The sequence below is a fragment of the Oryza glaberrima genome, chromosome 12 (genome assembly GCF_000147395.1).
Source record: "Oryza glaberrima chromosome 12, OglaRS2, whole genome shotgun sequence".
Taxonomy (NCBI): Eukaryota; Viridiplantae; Streptophyta; class Magnoliopsida; order Poales; family Poaceae; genus Oryza; species Oryza glaberrima.
Genome location: NC_068337.1, coordinates 2,499,843 through 2,511,656, shown reverse-complemented (window position 1 = coordinate 2,511,656; position 11,814 = coordinate 2,499,843). Strand labels below are relative to the sequence as shown.

The window sequence follows — 11,814 nt, the reverse complement described above, 5'->3', positions numbered from 1 at the left end:
GAAAAAAATTAGAAGAAAATTTATTGATCTATATGTAGATAGTCCCTTTTATTAAATTGATGCAGTATGGATTCAAAATCAATCACTAAAAAAATCCAATTAACTTCAAACCACGCACGCATGATAATTGAACATTCAAATGCACAAATTTACACTAATAATTTGAATTTGATTTGAGAAATGGAGTGCTGACCCTTGTCTTGACTTAAGGGTCTGTTCGGCTACTATATACAGCCATTGCACTGCCGCAGCTACAAATATAAAATATTGTGCATGTTAGCTGCGGTACAGTAAAAAGAATTGTAGTAGAACAAAGCCTAAATCTATATGCTTTCACACAGTTGCACAATTTATTTTTGAGAATTTTGTAATTCAAACATAGCACAAAAATATGACACGTTACAAGTATATATATATATACTACTGTTGCTTTGTTCTAGTGATGCAGTTTATGTCTTTATGGTGGTTCAATGAAATTGGGGTTACATGATCGTAATGAAGCGTATGCTGTGTAGCACAGCTTTGATATGTGTTACAAGCTTGCCCGTGCTAAGTAGCACCCAAGATTAGACTGACAAGCGGGGTCCAAATCTGTTGGTGGGTTGTTATGGGCCTTGGGATTGACACAGCCCATCATGATCCATGCGGGTCTTGTGGGCCTAAAAAAACGAAGGATTGTTGAGTCCGTCACACGGGTGATCTTTTAGACAATTCACGGCTTAAATTGATATTCCAAAGTTTTATTTTGATTTTTGGAATTTGAAACTGGTGTTCAGTTCATCCATATGCTCCCTTCATCCTAAAATAATACCAGAATACTAATTATTGGGTTTCTATCCTAAGAGTAATGGATGGTATAGGCCACCACTACCGAACAACCCATCATATTTCTCTCTTTCTCTATCCTATCCATTATGTCATTCTCCCTCTCTTTCTTTCTTATCCACAAGAAAATCACGGAGACGAAGTACGCCACTGCTTGGCCTGCCAAGAGGAGCCTTCACCGGTGTTGACGTTGGCACTGTCGCCGCCACAAGGTCGAGGGCTCACAAGGGAGCACATGCACAAGAAACGGACTTTTTCTCCTCTCTCTCCCTTCTATTCCAACGAGTGGAAGACGGAGGTCGGTAGGCTTGGCGAGCTCGTGGTGGTAAAGACAATCTATGTTTTGACATAACTTTCTCCATAATGGATAAGATTTGGTGGTCTCCTTCTTAGCCGGAGATACTCATTTCGCCGTCCCCTACTATCTCTTCGTCTTCTAAATTGCTGCCAGTGGTGGGATGCATCAAACTTTATTTTTCTTCCTCTTCACTAGCAACCTGATTCATATATTTCTGGCTTCCTTCCTTACTACTTGTACCTATCGTCTGATACCAGCCAATATCAGAACCTTAGACCTCGTAAGTATTATCTTATTCGAACGGAATCCCTAGTATAATAGCATTTAAATATATCACTTCTGCAAATATAAGCACTCTGATATATAGTGTCCTATCAGCTATCTCACGTTTAATTTTTATGTAATTTTACGCCATTCACCTTCCAATAATTTCACTTCTCTCTCAACTAGTATCACTCATTTAATACTAGATAGTATAAAAAATAAATTAAAATCGCTTATATCTTTAGCTAGAGGGACTGAGGGAGTACCATACGTCTCTCCATCTGGCACGCTAGTCACCACTAATCAAAGACATCTCTCCTACGTCAACCAGCAATTTTATAATTATATACTGTATATTTTATATACTGTATATTTTAATATAACACAGCATTGATATATTTTGCTCCGACATACTGTGTCACTGATGGGATTAGAGAAACACGAATTGGGAATCACCTCGATATTTAACACTAAATGTCCATGTCTCTGACGCTGCTCAAATTCAAAACGTGCGCAGTCATCTTTTTCTTTGTTGGTCACGACAGTCGGGAGGTATTATCAAATTAATCACATTGCAGCACACCTTCCTATTCATATAATCTCTCCGTCGCACAATAAGACAAATTTAAAACTGGATGTGACATATTATATTACAATAAATCTGAACAGAGATATATCTATATTTATAGCACTAGGAGTACGTACTACTCCATAAAAAATAACCTTGTAATATGACACATCCCACATTACAGTACAACAAATCTAGATGTCTAGATTCGTTGTATTATGATACATCACATTGTACATGGCTATGTTTTTTAAATGGAGAGAGTAAATTGATAGGAAAGCATCAAATCGACCAGCAGGTTTTTCTACTGTATAATGGCATTTCCCAAGATGAAATGACGTCTTTACAGTTACCGTACGTCATGGCATGCGTGATTACTTATATGGTTTTTTTTTTGTCCTCAGTAGTTAGATGGCCGGATGATCGATTTTGGGTACAACTGAAGAATTAACTGTTATAAAGTTAAAAAGTATATTTTGAAAAGTTTTTAAGAAATTCATACACACACAGAGAGAGAAAGTTTTACCAAAATCACACTCTTTAGAAGATCAAGGAGCATGTCTCACTAATCCATTATATTCTTCCATTCATTAAAAAAGAACACGCTGCTAAATAACAAGGGTTAATTTCTCAGTTGTTTATTCCAGTAGTATGGAAAAAAAAAGAGAAGAGGATAGTTTTCCCCCTTTTTTTAGAATAATTGCAGCCTAGCTAGAATTAATTCATTTGGCAGAAGAAATTGAATTACAGAATACGGAAGCAAGAGTGAAAAGCTAGGTAGTGTTCAGCCGACTATAACTTTACAACTCCCTGATGCAATGCATCCGTTCTTTTTCTGAAGCAAATATTTTCAAGGAACGGTTATTTAGGTTTAGAAAGCTGAAGCATTCTTGCTTAGGGAGGTGTTTTACTCTTGACGGCCACTCTCATTTTTTTCGGCTGAAAGTCCCACCCATTGTCCATTAATTGCTCTCCTCCATAAAAAAAAGTATAATACGTGCATGTGTTTACACGGTTGCGATAATATACTTTAACCATTAACTTTTTTATGTATTTTTGAATAGTTATAATGGTATGACGTGCATGACACATACTAAACATACATGTTGTTAGTTTAATTATTACCTAAAAGTTATAAATTAAATGTTGATTTTTTAAAGTGGTTGACTTATACTTTGGGACAGAGGTACCCTGCACATTTCCTTTATTTTCATAAGTACATGTAGTTGTCGTTGTTATAAGATATAACCCTGCAAAATATGCTCTTCTCAAAATAAAAATATTAAAGCACGAGATGTATTGTATCTCAGACCTACTCTTACCATATCAAAATAAACCATCTATTACGGGATATATAACATCTTAACTCTTGTCAAATTCGTAGTATTAAGGTATATCGCATTCTGTATTAAGATTATTTATTTTAGAATGAAGGGAGTATGTCCCAGGGGATGTTCAATTGCATGCTGGTTTGAGAAGATTTTTTTATTGTTGAAAAGCACAATATGCAAACTACTACAACTGCTGCTTCCACTTGTTTAATTACCATACATGTGTACATTGAGGATCAAGTGACCTAAATGCAGACTAAAAGGAGGCACCGATGTGCCTTCATTCCTCGGCTCGATCTGCTGGGTGCGGTCCAAATAAGAACAGGTTGTTACACTGAATAACCCTGAAATCGATCTCCTCCTCATCTTTTGCATTTGTTTATGAGAAAAAGCTGCCAAAATCTGATTTGCATTGGTGCTCTCTCAGCGATAGCTCGTGGTTGCATGCAAATCCAATACTGCAGACGGATGTGCTTTTCTGCCATAAAAAAGAAACAAATACACAAGTTCTGGTCATGGTAGCATGTGTTGTGATCTTCTCTTTATGCTGCGATGCACGCGATGTAAATTTTATCATTTTATACGTAAAGTTGGAGAGGCTGAATCTGCATCACGAGTGATGTGCTAGCTAGGACCAGCCGGATTGCTGGGCTGTGCAATCTGTCAAACGAGTATATAGGCTGATGAACTCTACCTCCTGGCATGAAAAACGGTGTTACCCATTAATACGTGATAAATATTAGTCTAAAAAATTTGAAAATAGATTAATATATTTTTAAAGCAACTTTCATATATAAAACTTATAAAACACATACACTATTTAGCAGTTTGAAAAGCGTACACGTAGAAAATAAGGGAGGCGAGTCTGGAAAGAAGGGGAAAAGAACACAACCATAGCATGCATGGGAAGAAAAAAACTGAAGATATATACTACCTTCTTATTTTAATGTATGATGCCGTTGACTTTTTGTCCAACGTTTGACCATTCGTCTTATTCAAAAAATTTATGTAATTATCATTTATTTTATTGTGACTTAATTGATCATCAAATGTTCTTTAAGCATAACATAAATATTTTCATATTTGCAAAAAAAAATGAATAAAATGAATGGTCAAACGTTGGTTAAAAAGTATGACGTCATACATTAAAATACGGAGGGAGTACACTGCAGAACGGACAAAGCAGTACTATGTTTCACTTTAACCCGATACATTTTACTTTCACAATCAAACTTTAAACTTGTATATGGCAGGGTTTAGTTCCCTTCAAACTTTAAAAAATGTCATCACATTAAATGTTTGGATGCATGCATTGAGCATTAAATGTGGACGAAAAAAACCAATTGAACAGTTTGCATGTAAATCGCGAGACGAATCTTTTAGCATAATTACGCCATGATTTGACAATGTGGTGCTACAGTAAACATTTGCTAATGGCTGATTAATTAGGCTTTATAGATTCGTCTCGTAGTTTATAGACGGAATCTATAATTTGTTTTGTTATTAATCTATGTTTAATATTTCAAATGTGTACACGTATACGTAAAAAAGAAATTTTGAACACACAACTAAACACAGCCTATATGTTTGTAAAGTGATAATATCTCATATTAATTTATATTGACATTTTAAAAATTATAACTATTTAGCTGACAAAGTAATAAAAGAGAGACTTCGTCATAAGGGACAAAATGACTTTCCCCTCAATTTACGGAGTATATAGCAGAGAGGAGTTGCATATGCATACAACAAATTGCAACAGCATCCATATGTGGCCATACGCATATGCAACATGTGCTACGTTGGGGAAGAAGAAAAAAATATAATAATGTACGAAATGATATCAAAGATATGGACTTGACAGTCACTCTTGGCCCTTTACATCAAGCTCCGTACGAACCACACAGCTCGCTCCTAGCTATGCTAGCACAGCTTTGTATGAAAGGTACGTACTACATGGAGAAAAAAAAAAGAAAAAGATTTGATTGAGATATCCTATGTCGACCAGGCAATTGTTGATTTTAGAGCGATAGACTCACGTTTGGCCGACAAAATTAAACATGCACGCATACACATTGCACAAACAAACATGCATGCATGTACTGATGAACAGTAGGGTTCATTGTTGATTTTAGAGTGATCCCGAAGAAATTGATGGAGCAAGTACGACAATGAGGCACATGTTTGCATGGCCTAGCTATATGTCATTGTTCATCTTTTGAAAATAGTAGGCTATAAGCTAGCTGTAAATATATTTTAAAGAGATAAATAAAAACATAGAAGAGCAACGGGCTACAGATTTGTAGCCAGCTGTAGCACGGACTCCAAGACGTAGTGTGTATGACAGATGGACCAGATATTAATAGTGTAGTATATAACTATTATATGAATAAGCTATTATATTGGTTATAGATAAATTGAAGCTAGTAGTTGGCTACACTATTGAACTTGCTCTTATAAGGTTAGGAGTTTTTCTTCCGCTATGTCTACACAAAAAAATGTTATTGTATACTTCCTCCATCCAAAAATATAAGGGATTTTAAACGGATGGGATACTTTCTAGCACTACGAATCTTGACAGAAGTGTCCCATCCATCTAAATCTCTTATATTTTTGAACGGGGGGATAGGTTCGAATATTGCAACTAATATTTAAACATATGATGATGCTAACTTTTATACATATGTTTGACCGTTTATCTTATTCCAAAATTAGTGCGAGTATAAAAAATATAAGTCATGATTTTAGTATATTTAATGATAAAAGTTACAAGAAAACAAATGGTACTTATGTATTTTCTTAACAAAATTGTTAGAATTATGACACCACAATTTTCGCTTAATTTCAACCAATTCGTTTTCTATGTGTTTGCTCCCTCTCCTATCAGATAATAAATTATTTTTAATTCTATTTTTCTTATATATTGTGTATTAAAAATTGTTATTATTGAAACTTACCATGTAATTACTTACAGTGTAAGTTTTAAAATTTACAGTAAAATTACAATGCAAATATAGTTAATTTATAGTGTAAAAACGATTTGGCTATTTTTTTAAGAAAAAAGGTATGGTACCATAAATATAGCTATATATACTCCATCTACGAATAATCACAACGGCATTATATATTTTTTAAAAACAAAGGAAATACGAGTACTAGATAAAGCCATGAATTAGGGCCTGTTTAGTTCGTGAAATGAAAATTTTTTGGTGTCACATCGGATGTTTGACCGGATGTTGGAAGGGGTTTCCGACACGAATAAAAAAACTAATTTCATAACTCGTCTGGAAACCGCAACACGAATCTTTTGAGCCTAATTAATCCGTCATTAACACATATGGGTTACTGTAGCACTTATGGCTAATCATGGACTAATTAGGCTCAAAAGATTCGTCTCCCGATTTTTCTCCTAACTGTGCAATTAGTTTTTCTTTTAATCTATATTTAATGCTCCATGCATATGTCCAAAGATTCGATGTGATGTTTTTAGAAAAAACTTTTTGGGAACTAAACAGGGCCTTAACTGAACTTGAGGATCTTGATCTTCTTCTAGATGGGAACACAGGCTTGCAACACTTGCAAGAGATTCAGATATACGTCGTCGGTCGTCCACCATTCGCGCGTTTCCATCCAAACACACGCAACCGTACGAGACCTCGACGGCGACGCGCGCGCGCGGGAAAGCAGCGACGACGACGACGGCCGGGTAAAACTAAAAGCGGCCGCGCGTACATGGCGCCGGATTCAGTACGTCGGCGACCACACGCAACTCAAACAACAACGCAGGTTTCAGTATACTTCCATTTGATTTGATTTGATTTCTTCTTCGCTGATCGTGATGGCGCCGTTTGCTTTGACAGCTTCTTAATTCGCCTCATCAACATCTCGATCGCTTTCATCAACAGCGCGATTTCTTCTTCAATTCGCGCGATTTCAAGCACGAGTTAAACACGCGACGATATCGATCGATCGACATGGCTGTGGCTGCGTATATGTAGCTATGGCTGCTGATCTGCAGTACGTACGGAATCAGTATATCTCTTGATTTGGACTTTGTCCATATGCATGTCTATTACACACTTGATGACATACAACAAGCTAAGTAGATACTGATGAACAGTGATCTCGCAGTGCAATTTCAAGAACCGGCCGCTCGGTGATCATATATGCACTTTTTTTTTTACTAAAGGGATACCCGGATTAATTATTCCATTTCTCCAAGAAAAAGGGAACATTGCATCCAGTCGATCGATTAATTATTAGTACTCATTTTAGAACTGCTGATGATTAATACAAGTTAGTTGTTGTTCTGCATTCATGATGTGTATATATAGACGAAGGAACAACCCTTAATCAATCATCAATTAATTAATCTAGTTAACCTCAACCAAATTATATTGGTACTTCCTCGTGTCCACAATATTAAATATTAAATAGAACCATTTCAGAACACCAATATCGTCTCCTTATACCATTTTGACCAATAATCTATACTAATATAAAAATAGTGGTGGTGGTGGTTAGTCTGCCACCACTACCACCCAACTACCATGCGGGACTCACAAACTGTGAGTTGCTTATCTCTTAATCCCCACATACCATAGATCTCGTCAAAAGAAAAATACGATAATAGAATATTATGAAATTTTTTATCTTTACGAAATGACAACAAAATTAGCATAATGATAATATATTATACAATTATAAAAAAAAGTTGCAACGCATGGGTATTATACTAGTGTATCATAAATTATTTCAAAGGTATTTTTTTAGATAAATCTAACAACACCATTTTTATGTCATTAAATCTTTATGTTTAATTTTTTTCTATTGCCAATTCATGTTAAAATGATTTGACTTAGGAAACGCGCGCCTAATAAATGTGCTTATATTTGTGGAAAAAAGTGAGTAATTAACCAATTGCCTGGCCGTTTAATTCATGCTGAATACTATTGGTAATATGAAAAATCAAGCATAAGATCTTTCTAGTAATTTACCTCGCTATGTATTCATATATGCGTGGCAAAAGCTAGGACCACACATACGCCTTCAAACAATGTTCAGTGTAGAGCCGTTCTAATATTGTACTACCTCCATATTATATTTTATTGTATGACGCCGTTAACTTTTCGTTCACTGTTTGACCATTTATCTTATTTAAAATATTTACGTAATTATCATTTATTTTCTTGTGACTTGATTTACCATCAAATGTTCTTTAAGCATGACACAAATGTTTTCATATTTTCACAAAAATTTTGAATAAAACGAATGAGCAAACTTTAATAAAAAGTTAACGGCGTCATACATTAAAATACGGAGGGAGTATCATATATATATATAGATATATATATATATATATATATAGATATATATATATATATATATATATATATATATAGAGATATATATAGATATATATATATAGCTATATATATATATATATATATATATATATATATATATATATATATATATATATATAGTATAAAGCTATAGTAGTATTTCTTGCTGCTGGACACAGTACCATTATATATTCCTACCTTTTGTACTGGAGATATATATTAATTACTTCCCACGGACAACACATGGACTAATTAACTACAATACGTACCCCGTACCGACAATTATGATATCCACTAATTAAAGAGTAACAGGCATATGTACGTGTCGATCGTCGATCGGGGCTCAGGCCAGCAACATGTACACAACGTGTTACGTATATTTATGTACTTACATAGTTACTTCCTCCATTTTAGGTTACACTCCCTCCGTTTCACAATGTAAGTCATTCTAACATTTCCCACATTTATATTGATACTAATAAATCTAGATATACGTACATATATATGCTAGATTCATTAACACATATATAAATGTGAACAATACTAGAAAGTCTTATAACCTAAAACGGAGGTAGTACATTTTATATGTATGTACGTGTACATAGAAAGTATATATGTATATAAATGATATGCCTGGCTTCATGCAATGCATTGTAATATTCTATAGGAAGTCTATAGCAATATCCACAATTAAATAGAGAAAGTCTATATAGCAATTTCGAGGTCCTTCAAGTCTAAGGATCGACTCAGTGGTATATATCGATCTACAAGTCAGAAGTAAACTTTCTAGAGATCTTCCTGAACCAGCAAGTACAAATTAAACATGTGTGTGGTGTATATATATTAATATTGAGACTTTTCTAGCAACCATTAATTTGGTTGATCTTCATCTTACAAATTGTCTATATATGATCAATTTCAAGCACGTTGTATATATGATTGAATTGTTTCCTTTCGACACAAGAAAGCAATATAAAAGTATATATATTTATAGTTCCACTTGATATATTAAGGTGTGACCTGGCCTTTTACCTTTTTATGTAGTAAAAGACAATATGCTATGTATATAAAGAAAGATTCACCTCTTAATCCTCTCTCTTTAAGGCCATGTGTAGTTCCTCCAAAATAGTAAAAGTTTTGTTTTAGAGCACTTTTTGCCAAAATGAATCTAAACACTAGTACCAAAAGTTGGCAATTTAGCATTTATCATTTGGGAGTCTAGAGTAGCAAGTCTTACCCAAAAAGTACGTTGGGAGCTGTGCTCTCTCTGTCTTTACTAGTAAAATGGCAAAACGTTACCATTCATCTAAACACCAACTAGCAAAACTTCAATGCTAAATCTTTTGCCACCAAAACTTTTGGCAAAAAAAATTGCCACAGTAAATTGATCTAAACAGGCCCTTAAATATGATTTCAGTCCTTGCGTCAACCTTTTGAGTGGAAAAAATGGCAAAAGAAATATTTCAAAATAAATCTTATTAGATGACTACGTGGTATCTAAGAAAATTTTAAAAACTAAGAAGCGATTAAATTAAGGTTGAAATTAAGAAGTAATTAAATTTTAGAAATTGATAGAAAAGGTATTAGAAGATTAATAAAAAAATAAATTTTAAATTAAAGTTGATTAGTTACCATATAGGTAATTTTTGTTTAATTGAAGCATTATTATTTGAACTTTCTAGCTATATAGTACTATGTAGTACTATATATCACTGAAATTATATCCATTTTTTGGCAAAAATATTGTACCCAACATGGGGTTCATTGACAGAAAAAAAAAATGCATTTGTTGTCAATGTAAATTAGGTGCCCAAAAAATCCCTGCCGTACTACTAAAATAAACATCTCCCGGCCCTTTGGCATATACTTGTACCCTTACCAAATTGACCCAACTATTTAATTTCCATGGTTTGGCACCATTTCACTACTTGCTTGACACCTGTTGCATCATACTTGCATGCCACTCAAAAACTCTTGTCGATCGATCAGTGTTAACATTACAATTAATCATTAGTTTGTACAACACCTGCATTATGTCTATATTATATATGCACATAAACCTATAAATTAAACCATTAACTCTACTTTTTAAAATCAATTATTTGGCCGGTGATGCGGTGATGCCATGACCCTCAGGTAACTACGGAAGTACGTACGCACTAATTAATGATAACAAAGTCAAACATGCATGAAAGCATCTATAATTAATAATCTAACTAAGAGTATTAGGGCTTTCTCAACCCAATGACTAGGATGGTGTCCATAGTATTAAATAAGTTGCCACCTATAATAAAAAATGATATGGCAAGTAAATAAATGAGAAAAGAGAGGAAACCATGTCTTGCATTAGACATGATTTCTACACAATATCCAAGACATCATATGAGATAAGTAGCATTAAATTGAAGTATGGAATAGTGGTATTTGCATTGGAAGAGTAGTGTCTAGTATTAGTTTCTTGATGATGTGGAGTTTATGAAAACCATGTTTAGTGTTATGGGTTGGGACTGTCCTTAGAGTTGTCATTAGCTTAGGCCCCAACATGCATGATGCAATGCATCGCGCGCCAAAATTAAATTAATTAATTAAATTAAGCAAATTAAGCATGCCGCTGGCCGGTGCGTGGAGCGCTAGCTAGCTCTCTCCATCCACAAATCCACGAATATAAGGAATTCTAGATTTTGTCAGAGTTTAAAGTTAAATGAAATTACTTTAATGCTCATAGGACTTTACTATTAGAAAAGATCAAGCCTAGCAATGTCATACAACTACCAGTGAATAATAGTTGGATGGATCGAAAAAACAGTACTCTAAAAGCTCGTATATTATTTGTGTACGAATTTTAAATCCCGAAATCTTTTATAATTGTAAACGGAGAGAGAACATTAGCAAATATATGTTGTCTAAAGATAAAAGTGATCAACTGAGAGAACTACAACATAATGCACTTTTTTAAAGAACAAGCACTTAAGAGTATGTCAATTTTATTTAATAGGAAAAAGTACGAATTACCCCCTGAACTATTGCAGCAGTACGAATTACCCCTGAACCACAAAATCAGACATATTAAACCTCGAACTATTGATACCGGACGAATTACCCCCTAACTTATCCTGAGCGGTTTTTCTCCTACGTGGCATACACGTGACGCCGACGTGGAAATCCAATCAACAAAAATAAATA

General features: G+C 34.3%; 1 long non-coding RNA gene across 1 annotated transcript; it reads left to right on the top strand.

The window, feature by feature from the left end:
• Window positions 1-6,888: 6,888 nt before the first annotated feature.
• LOC127758242 (uncharacterized) lies at window positions 6,889-7,587 on the top strand. The gene is made up of 3 exons (XR_008013674.1): window positions 6,889-7,072; window positions 7,147-7,303; window positions 7,418-7,587. It is a non-coding gene; the product is annotated as an uncharacterized LOC127758242 (long non-coding RNA).
• The last annotated feature ends 4,227 nt before the right edge of the window (window positions 7,588-11,814 follow it).